Here is a 14305-nt window from a genome sequence, read left to right as displayed (position 1 = left end):
GAGATGCAGCTATTTAACTCATCACTTCTTCAGCGGAAGTAAGTATGACTCCAGTATAAACATTTCGAACCCAGGGACTGGTGCAGCGAAGTGAGGAACACAAGTGAGCTAAACTGGCAAGATTTTGGGAAAGCAATATGAACCACAGATAGCAGGGGGAGAAAAAGGACACTTACAAAGAAGCTGTCATTGTCCTAACATAAGGTTACCAATATTAATATAATCCTCGATGCTCATGAGGGTTTGAAGTACCCCAAGAACAGATCTGAAACCCTGCTCCATCCGTTTGAGAACTGTGGATTGTGGACCACTTTCTGAACGCGCAGCAGCCCTGCACAAATCATCTCCCCCTCGTTTCTCCAGAGGGAGCTTTTCTTCTGTGCAGCTCTGCAGCCTGAGGAGCACAACCTTATTCTAAGAATACCACAGCACTTTGTCACAGCTTTACATGTTAATGACACTGGTAGACTGTACTGTTTTCAAAAGATAACCCTGGAAATGTGGGAAATCATGCAAATGTACATTTGCTTCAGGGAAAAGTGAAGCGATCCTTAATTTTTACCAACCTCCTTAAAGACTAGCTCTGGAGAGTTCATGTTATGTATTTAAGAGAATTGTCTCTAAAATCAGATCCAATCTTCTTTGCAAAGAGTTATTGGATTAGATACCTTGTATAGATGCAGGCTGCTTCATTGAAATCAACGCGCTATTGGGAATTAGTGTTAGCTGAGAATCTGGCTTGCTACAGTTAGTCTTAAGAGGTTCAAAATTAACTAAATGAAACTTGGGCTACACGAAAAGCGTATTAGCAGAAGATATCTCTGTGCAGAATAACAAGCTAAAGTCTGATACCAAATTTACCATACATCCCAGAAACGTGGAAGTGGATGGGACCATCTGACTCCCAAAGTCTGCCTTCCTGATGTTTAGTCCAGAGAGATCAAAAGATCATCCACTCTTCATATACCCATATATCACAAGCTAAAAATAATTTCCAATACCCTACTGCAAGCTTTCAGCCCATAGCAAAGACCAAAAGCTAGAATCTTTTCTTTTCTTTTTCTTTTTTTTTTTTTTTTTAAGGAATGACCGTACATCTCTTCACATATAAACTTTAGACATACTCTCTGTCCAAAATGAGTTACATTCTGTTTCCTGATATTGTCTCTAATGGCCTGCATATTTGCCTTCCTCTGTATATTTGAAAAAAGCAAAACCGAACTGGGTTTGGTTTTACTGCTGTTGTTCAAACTTGAGCCCATATTCCCACTACTTTAGCCATACAGTTTCTATTTGTGATGGAATGCAACACTGACACTAAAGAAATCAAGAGACAGATTTAGTAGGACCATCCTGTGATTTCAGGCTGACCAAGAACAATCCATAAAAGGGCTCTGCAAAGTCTGAAAAAAAAAATCAAGAAAACAAATCTTTAAAGTAACTGTTGTTTATGATCTTGTTTGTTTAGAATTGTATACTAGGTTTTGTGTAACATGTATTTTTAATGATATCTGGCTTAACTATTAACTGTGTCTTTGAAAATAAGTGAATGTTGCTACTCCTTGTATTTTTCAGAAATTAATGGAATGAGATGTACCCATAAAATGATCTTCAACTGCACCCATTTTCTTTTATCTGCAGATTTCATCTAATCTTTGTACTTGATTCTAAGCTGAAGGTTCTCCTGAATAAAGTCCACATATTTCTAAGAACAAGCAGTTCAGATATTTCTATTCTAGTTACCACCATACCACAAGAACTGAAATAGCATCAATTAAAATTGTCATTGACCTCTTACAGAGCACTGATATAAGTGCCATTCTCCCTGTGTCCCAGCTGCTTTTTATACAATGGGGCATTTGATTTCCTCTGAACATTTGATAGAAAGATTAAACTGTCCAATGTTTCCAATTAAAAACAGTTTGTGATCTACAGTGGATTTAACTACTTAATTAAATCACTGATTAGGGATGTTGTCACAGCACTATATTCAGTTCTTTCCTTCAATCTGTAAATTTTTCAGTTATGAATCTAATAAGATTATCAGGAAGCTTAAATTTCATTCATATGCCAAGTATCACAAAGTTGTAATTAAAAATCATTACCACTATTCCATCTGCCACTTCTGGGTGCTGTCAGTGCACCTGACTACTCTGTATGCAGAGTGTTAAGAAATCTGCAAATTAACGCAATATGAACAGAGAAAATATCCGTGTTGTCTAGATAAACTCTATATTTCTTTTACAGCATCTCATGCTGCTCTTTCTCAAGCCTAGGAACCTCTGTGTGCTGTGTGCCTTCATGGGAGTGAAATGTTTCTCCTTTCTTTTTGGGAATATTGCCAATACACTTCCTTACCTCTTTCAGATGCAACTGTCCTCCTTCATGTCCCTGTTTTGTTCCATTTAGATCAGCGTAATGTTAGACCCTTTCTGCTGATGTGTATGCATCCAGAATTAATAGACTTCATCCACTACAAAAAGATGTTGGCAAGAGTTTTGCTGGCAGCAGACAGAGTAAGCACATAACTCCCTTAGTGGCTTAGTTACACTGGTTGCCAGCCACATTGAATATTGCCCGCAAGGTGCTTCCTCTTGACTTTTAAAGCCTTGTGGAATCTCGATCCCAGCAATTTCTGCAAGGCAGCAATTCCCTCACCTTCCTGAGTGCCAAACAGGCTCGCATGAGTCCTCTCTGTCTCACCAGCAGGTATACAAATGTGCCCAGATAACTAGCAACTTGACTGCACTTACTGTCTTTCTCCTGCAGAAATGTTCAACCCACTATGATCACCACAGTTACACAGAGATTGTATTCAAGGTGGGTTTTTTTTTCCCTTTCTTTTCACTAATGTGCAGGTTTGGCATCCAAAGTTACATTGAAGTTCTTTATTTTTATGTAAATGCTATATCTGGTTATTATAAATTAAAATACAAATTAAAGTTGTCACTCTTGGTCACACTCTTTCCTTAACAAAGTAAGAAATAGGTGACAAGCATACACTGATCCTGATGGCAGTTCATATTACTGGATTAAAAGATTAAAAACAGTTCTCTTTAGTATAAATCTGTCCAATTAATCTACCTTTATTTCAATCCAGTAAAACTTTCAATAAGTAGAAGACGGTTATAATGCAATATGTAATTCAAGGACAACACTAATTGCTTATTGTTTTGACCCTTACATCCATGCATAAAATTGTAAGCACTCTGATACACTTGTATACCAACTAACGGGTCTTGGTTCTGCAGTGCTTGTATACGTGCGTTCCTCTTCAAAGTCACAACCTGCCCTATCTATCATCTATCTATCATCCATCTATCATCCAAAACTGTGCTTAGTAGCAAAGTATTTTCTGGACTGGATGTAACAGCAGGATTTATATTTTAGAAGTTTTTACTTTAAGAAAATTACGTTATATTCTGAAAACAAAACACAATTTAAAACAATTTATAGACATTTTCTAGGGGGGAGAGCTCTAGATTATGTTAAAGATGTGGTAGTTCCCTGAATTTCCTTTCTGCCCTATGACCTCTTTGGCCTTAATGGCACTTGCCTCAATACTGCCAGGAGCGGCAAAACCCAACAAGTAACAGAGTTTGTATCGATAGTCATAAATGCATCTGCAAAACAATTGTATGCCAATATGTAGTCACAATTGCATTTCAAAATACTATTTTGAGCATCAAACTCTAACTGAAAAGACAGTCAAACAATACTCAATAAATACGTTAACTAAAATAAGTTTGTTTTTTTTTCTTTTTTATGTACTTTGCAGGGCATTTGTACATTGGTCCTCTCACAAAAATGGTTTTCACAGATAAAATTTTTAAGCTTCTTTTTAACCAGACCATGCTTCAGGTTCCCAATAAAAGTTCAGGTTTTACAAATACCACCTCTTGGGGAAAAACTTACAAACATTGTTTCCAGAGAAACCTGTAGTCGTGTTTGAATGGAAGGCATAGCTTGTGTTTTTAAAATGCTTGTTATACTTAACAAAGTACTGACAAGGCTGCATTACAGAAGGCTTATTTGTGACCATTAAAGGACAGCATAAAATGAGAAAGCTGATACTGGCCTCTTTTATTTTACTGGAGAGTTTGGCTCAACTCCAATATTCCCTCATTTTAGGGAGTAGTTAATAAACTACTCGTCAATATAAGAAGACAAAATTATTCCACCACTTTACCTTTCTGGGATCATTTTCATTGAGGTCTGTTTCCTAGTTTTATTCCGCGTGTCAGAGCTTTCTGTGGCAGTCACAGCTCAATATAAAGTGAATGTGAGAAAAAACAGAAGCAGGTGACTTACTTTGCTGTAGCTGCTGCTACAGGTACGCTGTAATTGCTAGAAGTAAGCAATCATTTTTATCATCGTAAAAGAAGGCGTGGTTTACTTGGAGCTTGTCAGAGGGTCTGTAGGAGTTTTCACAACAGAGAATCAACACTGCTTTTATTTTAGCAACAGGAGCTGTTCAAGTGATGGTATTTAAGGAACGACGTCACATATTAAGGCTGTTTAGATACAACAGTGTTCAAAGATGTCAGTCAGGTTCCAAGTAGATAAAAAGTGCATCAGCTTATCAGCCAGGCATTTCTAGTGCCAGTGTGCTGCTTGCGTTTAATAAAGCAAGGCATGGAACGTAACCTCCATCCTGGCACAGAAAGATGCTTCTGAAGCCCTTTACACTATGTAGCACAGTTAGAAAATATGAATTAGAAGACTTGATGCATCTCTGAATGCTTACACTTCAATGGTTCAAGAAAAAGGAAAAAGAAAAAAAATCAGTGTTCTTACCTGAATCTGTAGTTTTTCTCTGTATTAGGAAAGATTTCAGTAAGACGGATATTGTAGCAGGAAATCCTAGGCAACCAAACGCATTTCAATTACTCTATTGGTGAAACATATTCAGCAGTGTGAAGTACTGATCTGGCTTTATAATTTTATCCAGATACATTTAACTTAAATGGAAGATTTGGCCCAAGATTTTTGGCCAATGGCACAATATATTTAAGTGTTCCCATGCATCCATGGAAAGACCAAAATCTACTCCTTTAAGTATCCCATTAGGTAAAAAATTGGGTCAGTGGCTGACATGGTCTGAAATTAGTTGGTATGACTGTAACCTCAGTAGAAATTTGCTTGATCACAACTAGATTTAAATTCGATCTTTTGTAAAAAAAAGATCAACAAATTGTTGATAGTCAAGTGGTCTAAATCTGATTTACCATATGCAATTCAACTGAAATCAACTGGATTATAAACACTGATGCCAGATTTTATTTGGTCCACAACCTTTATGATAAATTTGTTTTCAAATGTAGTCAGTTAAAAAAAAAATCTCCCTTTTCCTAAATGCATCTATCATGATTACACAGACAAGTTCATCTGAAAAATTTAAATTTTGCCTCCCAACATACATAAATCCAATCTTTTTACACTCCTGCAAATTTCTTCTTAATGGTTAGTAAGTGGTATGTCCTTTTTCAAAACACATTTTAGAAAGAGTATTGGCCACCGAAGTTTTTATAAATGTATTTCTGATATGTTTTTAAATTATCACATCTGTTACAACAGAGCCAAAAATTAGGCATTGTAATCATTTCTCTAAAGAATTTACACTGATCAAGACTCCATGCTGAAAACATTTACATGCATGAGTTCAATAAAAGTATTCACATAAATAAAATAATTCATGTGGAGAAATGTTGCAGACTTCATCCAAAAAAGATGATAGCACTCAGTAAAAAAACACTAGAATTGTCTTTAATACACATAGGATAAACCAAGCTGTCAGGCGGTGATATGTATTAAATTTTTATGAAGCAGTTTATGCCAAATATATTTCCTCTGACTTCATAAATGCAAACCAATTCATTTCCAGGCTTCACACATCTAGCAGACACTTAGAGTAGGCTTTAGAAATTTACATCATTACAAAGATATCAAAAATGGGCCTTTGCACTATTAACTATTTCAATAAATCTTATTATTAAGTTTCTAGCTTCCCCTAAATTGTATTTTACTGATTGTGTATCGAAGCAACAAGATTGCAACAGCGATGAAAAATATGTACAGCCTAGTTTGTTTTACATTGCTTCATGTTTACCCAGAAGCCAGAAATATCCAACAAACCTCACCCGTACATGTGAATTTTACTCGGGGAAGTAAGCAAACCTGTGTTGCTTAACAGCAATACATAAGCGCATAAAGAATTAGCTCCAAAGAGAGGACCTGAATTTCAGGAATTAACCCTGAGAACTCGCTGAAATGCCTGCTCCCATTATCTTTGTACAGCCCCAAGGGACTGTAGAATTAGCCCTATTACGATACCAGAAATACAAGAATACTTAAATATAATTGAAAGATATCACAACTTCAGACTTTCCCAAATGTGACCTTATTTAATATTTGTTATGTTAAAGAGGAACAGAAGATGGTTGGGTAAAAACCTTTAACAGGGACTTGATTCACAGCACTCATGCCCACTGCATGACATAATCCTTCAATTTGAAATATTTTTCAAGCATTAAAAATGTCAAGCAGTGAGTTAAGCAGAGAACTATTTCACTAAATCCTGACTAAATAAAATTAACAATCCAGTAACTATTGCTTTCCCACTTTTAACCTGGACAGCAACCATCCAAACTGTAAGATATTTGGTATAGAAGGAGAAATGTAGAAATGATCACTGAATGTACTGCCATAGAAAGTGAAAGTACCAAAGGGAGTAGCCAATGGGTAAACTGAGACAGTTAAAACTGAATATTTTGTTTGAAAAAAAATAAAATTTTCACTCACATGACTAAAATTATTCTTAGTCATTTCCATGCTGTATCAATCATTCTTTTCTTTCTCTCCCCCCACCAGTATTGGACATAGATAAATTTTGTTCTTTCCTTGTTCCAAAATGAAATTAAAGCCTGTCTCAAAAAGACTGATTTTTCTTTCAGGAACTTTCATTTTGCTCTTTTGGCACTGTTCATTGTCTCCTTTGTTTAGCCTGTGTATGTAGTCTATGTACCTAAACCTGCCCCAAACCAAAATTATGACTTTTAGGCTAAAAATAGAAAGCAAATTGTATCTGGTCTCCCTGTTGGAAGTATAAATTGGTTATATTCCTTGAAAAGAAGGAAAACCCTGTTGCTAGCTACTAGAAATATCTTTCCAATAGACAAACCTGATTGATTGAAAGAGTCTCCCTAGACCATAAGCCATTGAAGAGTCTCCCTGCTCTCCAAAGGCTCCCAGTGGAAGGCTCCCTTCCTTTTGAACTCTTCCCATGGTGGAAGCTGACACAGAGAGGCACAGAGTTCTTATTAAGGAGCATTTATATTAACATTGATTGTACACACGGATTTCACTCAGGAAGGCTAACGATAGTGAGTTAGTCCTTCACTTAACGTAAGCTGTCATGGCGACTTTTTTGGTTTAGGTTTTTTTTTGAGTTCAGTGTTTTCTTGTTTGGTTTTGGGTTTATTTATTTATTTATGTTTTTACGAGCATTGTGGTAGTACAATGAGCATCCATGTTGAGATACAGCAGATTAGAGGTGACAATTGCTTAGTTTCTTAGTTGTCCAAGATGCACAATTGTATCAGTGCTAGAAATGTGGTTTTCAAGTTCAAACTGGACTACTTTATTGCACAGCATCAAGGCTACATTAATAAGGATTCTGAGGAGCATAGTTTTTTTTTCAAAGTTTTTGACCCAAACTCCCGTGTCTGTACAATATAATAAACATCTCAATAACCTCCCAAACAAATGAAACCCATCTTAAGTTGTCCATTAAGCAATTTTCAACCAAGGTAATTTACTTCCATTAAAACCAATTTGTAGGACAGTAAGAACATTTAACCACTTCATTATTTTATGTTATAAAAATGCTGGGCGATCTACCATGTTCAATGTCTCACTTCATGGCTGAACGAAAGCTATCACAGTCATTTTACGTATCTGATTCAGAAAATCTGCCATTGCTTCTTACAGATGGAGTTCAAACAGAAATGAATGACTGAGTCTATTTGCTTATTGGTTATTTACCAGATATACTAGCAATTAGAAGTGTTTCTAATTTTCTGTTAATTGAAGGTACATTACAATTGTGCTACATGCTGTACTTATTTTGGCCAAGTCCTTAGGTACAATAAACCAGCAGACCTCAATTATATTAATTAACCTGTGTAATTTATGCCAACTGAATGTAACTGCCTTCAGGATTTTTCTATATTTTTACTCATGCTTTTTTCTTGTGGAAAAGCAGAATTACTAACCATAAATGCAAACAGAGCAAAGCCCAGATGAGTGAGCCTGGAACAGCCTCTTCATTTCTCAATTGTTATTGGGTAGGCATCACACAGCAACTTTAAAAAGAAACACCCCAAACTGGAATGTGACGTCATCTTTCAGTCAGCTATAGTATATATTACCTCACAAACCCTTCTTCCCCTTGACAGCCCCAGCAGAGCCTTCTCCAGTTTGAGCTTTCACCAGCGGATCTCTGAGAATGGTGTCAGGGAACTGATTTAGTCCAGTCAGACAATAATGCTGAGTAACTCTGATCCTCACGGGGAGTCGTTGCTGCTGCTGTCACCTCTGAGTCATTATATTTTCCGAGGAAGTGGCCTTCTCTGGTAGCTCAAACTTTCTTTGCTACATCAATGCTGAGTTCAAAGTATGCTTGACAACTTCCCACAATAAAACAAAAGGTCCAAATACGGTCCTCTGGGTACAGAACAATAGCCAATCCCCAGCCATTACTTACTAAATACTTCTGCCTTCTTTTTGTTTCTTTTCTTTACACACAAGTCAAGTTCTTTTTTAAAATCATACACCCAAATCCTCTAAAGGAATACTTTGTAAGAGCAACTTCTGACCTGACTTCAACACATTCTTCCTTCGTTCTGTTTGGTCCACATCATCTTCCTCTTTTCCTCTGTAGCTATTTTCCTCTGTCTATGTTTCTTTCCTTCAAATGCCGTATAATATTTTAATGGTTTTTAAACAAAAATGCATTTTAATTTATTTTGGGAAATAGTGATAAAAATCATTGCTGGATAGTAAAGAGGACACACAGCTTTGAGATGACAGCAAATCTTTTCCCCCAGCCTTAGACTCCAGACCACCCCAACTCCTTAGAGAATCTTTCCACTGAGTTCAACAGACATTAAATCTTCATAGCTTGACTTCACCATCTTACAGACACACACAAAGCACTATTCTATACTACAACATGCTTTACTGTTCTTTCTGGCTTACTTCTAAGAGTAGTAAACAGCAGAATTCATTTTCTATCTACTACTTACCTTCCTTTGTAAATATAAAATTTACCTCTGTATGTTACCTAGTTAAACTAAGTCAATTTATTGTTTAAGACTGTGTATTTCTTATTCAGTGCCAAGAGAGATGATAATGAAAAGTCACACTGCTCTGTGCATCGTGCATACAGGTATAGCTTGGTGGAAAAGGAAAGGAAGGTAGGGAAGAATGACAGCTTAAAGCTGATGCTTTCCACCAAGTGGGGCCTACCTATTTGAAAGTGGGTGCTCTGGGAGGCCAATTCCAAACAGTAGATCTTTACAGATTTTGTTACTTTACAGGCAACAAGCCATTCTGCAATCTATAAATACCTGTGTCTTCATGATTAGGTAAGATCACTCCATACTACAGAAACTTTTACATGTCACTAAATCTATGTAGGCTGCCAACATTTACGTTCTTAAACCAGTGAAATCTTCAAACCACAAGCACTAGCATCTGAATCCTCTCCAAAAAAAAGGATATATAAGCATAAGCCAAAGAAGAAGCAGTCATAAGAAGCTTTTTTCAGCTCTGAAAATACTAAGTCATACTCTGCAGAGTGTTGGAATGACTTTTCTTTCTCAATCAACCTATGTAATGCCTTTGCAACACTGGCAAACCACAGAAGCTTTCTGTAATAGCTCCTTTTTAAAACTTCAAACATCTGTGAGAGTCTAAGTAGCTGATTGGTGTTGCATTACTTCAAGTTTTGGTCAGGGGAAACTCTTTCACACTTGCAGTGTGCTCAGAGTTAATCACATCCTCACAAAATGAAATATATTTCTTTGGATCGAGCTTCAAACTTATCACAGACAATAAGCTTATCACAGACTATTAACAAATTTAATGTTTTCTGTTAAAAAAAATCCACACACACCAGAATATCCCTCAGCTCTAACAAACATGCCACGTAAAATTCTCTCAAATATTTCAGAGGTACTAAGCCAAAAACTGTAGCCTAAATTGTCTACATGTTTACCCTTCTGTGAAAGTAGGTTTTTGTTTTCCATCCCCCATTGTCCTTCACAAGTTTTCACCTGCAAAAGCACATTTTTAAAACCGGCACAGGGGCAATTTTTTCCCACAGCTGCTGTGGTAGGAATCCCCAATTAAATAATCTCTGCATTCTCTCTTTCATCACAGTGTAGCTGCATAACCATGCTGCAATTTGGAAGAAGCTGATGGCTACATCTGTTTGGAGACTGCATATACTTGGGAAAAAAAGGCCACATCTTTTTAGGTTCTTCAGCTTTGAAAAAATGCTTGCCTGTATTAAAATGGTTTTCCTTTCCTGCCCTATAGGAGGCCTTACAGCCTCACTGAAGTAAGGACTTATTATCAATATGGACAGCATTTTTTTCTAATTAAATTATATAGGTTTCTTTTTCTTTTTTTTTTTTTACCTTTGTACAGACAGCAGTGTTCTCAGCTCATAAATCTTCCTCATTCTTTTTCAAGACTTCAGAAGTGAAATATTGACCCAGCAATCCTCCTACAAACACTATGACATTGTGTGTGCCAAGCTCTCTGCAAATAGAGTGCAAACATGGGACATCAGGGAACTTACTCTACAAAGGTTTCCTTGAAGTTAGAATTACTTGCTGAACCTGAAGGATAAACTAAAATTTTACATTTCTTAACCTTATCCACAGAAAAAAAGCTGCTTGTTTTACATATTCTAGATCATGAATGTCTGGAAATCTGAAGCCTTCTAAAAATGCAGATGGTGGGCTAAAATAATGTAGAAAACGTGAGTGTTTTGCAGTCTTTTCACTCTCTGTGGTGTTTACACAGCATGTTTGAGCGTGCACAGTTGTAGCTGCTTGAAGAGGAGCCAGGTAGTCACGATGGTTGCAGAAACTAAGTGTCCAGAGCCTGCCAGGTCACAATGAGGGTAGCCATGTCTCGTTACTGCCTTGGGAATGAACAGCATTGGGGCAATTTTCTCCCCGCAGACACCCCAGGGGGAATTCTTACTTACTAACTGACAGGTCTCCTTGTTTCCTCTCCGTCTCTCACTGTTGCAGTGCAAGAGCTGAGCACAAACCCTGTAGATAATGAGTAATCATCTAAAAAGATACAGTGATGATTTTCCCAGAGAAATGTAGCAGCTACACAAAATCCATTTACAGCCTGTTAAGGATGGGGGAAAGAAAGAAAGAAAGGAAAAATCACAAAGGAGCTAATTCTTCATCTTTTTTCCTTTTTAGTCATTAATCAGAGCCCATTAAGCCCTACGAGTCCCCTATTAAGAACAGAAGACCCCTGCAGATATAATGGGGAATTTGAATGGGAGGAGACCCCTTGCAGTAGTCTGTGCACTGCCATCTGCCTACCACGGGCTTACTATTGACAATGCTTCATTACCGTGAATATCTTCGATTAGGGATCTTGAGCCAGCTGTGCCCTCTTGGTTTGAGTCTTGCAATGTGTTGCTGCAGCAATACAAATATAGCCAGTCCATTACTCTCAGGTTGTCTGACTAAGCAGCTTCTGGCTGAGAAAATGTTCTCTTATTTCACCACTGGGACCAAATTTTTATTTCAGCTATAATCCTGCAGTTTTAGCGTTTCCTAGTTAGGGCGATGTGGCAGATCTACGAGCAGAGGCCTGCGTACGGCCAAAGATACAGTGAGCAGAGCACACAGAAACAGGAACGCAGATGTCGATACGGATGGAATGAAGAGGAACTGGTCCAATATAAACATGGAACAGAAAACAGCTTCGCGATATGAACACAGAACAAGAAAACAGCTTCGTGTGCTTATCTTAGTGGGAACTGAATAAAGCGACTGGGTTAGTGATCTGAAATATGCGTTTACTTGCCTAGCAGGTGCATAGAAAGTTTTAGAGCTCGGGTATAAAAGCTGAGGCTTGAGAAGCAATAAACGATTTTGTGCTTATCACAGCCGGAGTCCGTGCCCTCTTACACCGCAGGGCTACAATTCTAAAAATCCAAGGGCAGACCTGTCCCTCACTGGTTAAAAGCTGGTGAACAGCTCAGAAAGGAATCCACAACTCAGACTTGTTTTTTTCATCCTGAGAGCTCATGAAGGGATGACAGGACAGAAAAAAAAATGTTAAAGATACTACAGGATCAAATTCTATTCTCAGTAAAACATTCATTAACTAGAGAAATCCTGCAAGAATGTACTAAATCTAGTACTAAAGCTACTTGCCTTTTCAAGGGTATAGAGAGGTGTTCAGTAAGACTGAGTCAGGTGCTCCTGGTTAAGATTATACAATATAACAGTAATCCCAAGTGCTGTAATTTTAATACAACATTGGCTGATGCTTTAGAACATAATTCATAACAACGCTAGCTTTTTATTTACTGCTTAAGAATATGGCAGTCAAGTTTTCAGAAAAACTTTGTGACATAAAATATATGAACTGCAGAAAGGTTGCCTCTCAGGGTGATAAATCTGATGCCAAAAAGTAATTAAGTTTTTGTGTGCATGGAAATAATGTGGCAAGCTTTTGTAGGCTGACTACAGATACCTCCCTCTTTACATTCTGCACACACTCATCTCTATACTGCATGAACTGGTTTTGTTTGCAGATGACAGGGTTTCTCAGCAATGTAAGAATGTGAAGTAGAAACAGCGTATGTCAATAAGAACAAAGCAAAAAGTCAGTCTTGGTTTCCTTTCACTATCTAGTAGTTTTACTTTCATGCATTTCCCCTACTATGCTTTTTGCCTGCAGATTACCCAGCAATTTTCAGAGCTCATCGCAGGTGCACTCCTGCTGCGTACACAAAAATGTCCAAAAAGAAAAAGGGGAAATAAAGGGTATAAATACAAGTACGTAGACAAAATGGTTCTGCTTCACATGCAACTACATAATACACACAAACAGATCTAGGTCCTAGTCTGTATTATTGGGAAAATCTCAGACCTGATGCAGTTTTTTGGTCTAGTGATAAGCAGAATCGCAACTTCTTAGCTTAGCTTTAATATTCATACCATCTGGATATTATGAGTGCTTTAGAGTAATCATATTGGTTTCATCTGACCCAGAGTGCATAAGTTAAAAAAGGGCTCTAACTATCAGTTTTAAAGATTTGGGAATATGTATACTGGAAACCCATTTAAACCTTTTTTTTTTTTTTTTTAATTGCTTATGTCTTAGAGTAGAACCATTGGTCTCTTTGGCCACATCTGGCTGCAAATAATATTCCTCAGTACTGATGTCACTAGATTAATTAGCTCTTAGATGCAGCCCCCTAACTGTCACCGAGAGCTACTTCTTCACTGTGACTGAAATTAATTATTCTTTTGCATCAAGCCTCAAACTGATAGGCAATGAGGTGAACTAAAAAAAAAAAAAAGGCCCAATGTAACCAACAGCAAAGAGCTCTCCATCATTTACACAGCCCCTCTTCAGCCTAGGAGAAGCGAGAGCAGCCTTGAGACTCAGCACTTTTGTGAGGGTCCAGCAGGCTATCTAAACCATATTCACTTACCAGCTCTAGCTTTGCAGAAGTTGAAACCAAGTGGAAAACAATACCAACAAAAACTCCTCATTGCTCAGCTTAATTTGTCCTCTAATCGCTTATCTTGGGGAAGGAAAGAAACTTGTTGCTGGACACCCTTCACGCCTTCACAAAAGGAGTACAAAAGAAGGAAAGAAGTCACGTCTCAATTTCACTATTCCCAGCAGGCTTATGTCCTGCATACTGCCAATCCAGTCCTGAATATTTATATCGCTACTGGTTAACAGACTCTGTTCTTTCACAAACTGCCCGCCAAAGTGATTTCTCACAGCCAAGCAGCTGCTATTCTTCTCTGTCCTTTCCAAGGGCTCAACTTCACAGTCACTAGATAGAGAAAGATCAGGCTAAACAAGAGGAAAAAATCACATGTTCTTAAGTCTCAAAACAAGAGAGCAGAGAGATTCATCCACGGTCACAAGGATCAAGGACACAAGAAGTAAACATTTTTTTTTGATCCAAGATCTTTTGGAAGAAGAGCTGTATTAGGAGCTTCTAGAGAAATAATAT

The 14305-nt window shown here is 37.5% G+C and overlaps 1 protein-coding gene across 2 annotated transcripts in view; it reads right to left on the bottom strand.

Annotated features, from left to right (window-relative positions):
• RTN4 (reticulon 4) overlaps positions 1–13975 on the bottom strand; it is a 76132-nt gene extending 62157 nt beyond the window's left edge. Inside the window, exons 1-3 of one of the 2 annotated variants that reach the window (XM_074578612.1) lie at positions 13769–13975; positions 4798–4863; positions 4312–4514 (exon numbers count right to left, since the gene is read on the bottom strand). The gene's annotated coding sequence lies outside the window, so the exon portion shown is untranslated. Of the gene's footprint in view, positions 1–4311; positions 4515–4797; positions 4864–13768 lie in introns of those variants that run through there. The other variant, XM_074578613.1, reaches the window with a different exon arrangement.
• Positions 13976–14305: the final 330 nt, after the last annotated feature.

The sequence above is a fragment of the Larus michahellis genome, chromosome 3, assembly GCF_964199755.1.
Source record: "Larus michahellis chromosome 3, bLarMic1.1, whole genome shotgun sequence".
Lineage (NCBI taxonomy): Eukaryota > Metazoa > Chordata > Aves > Charadriiformes > Laridae > Larus > Larus michahellis.
This window is presented reverse-complemented; position numbering and strand designations above follow the sequence as displayed.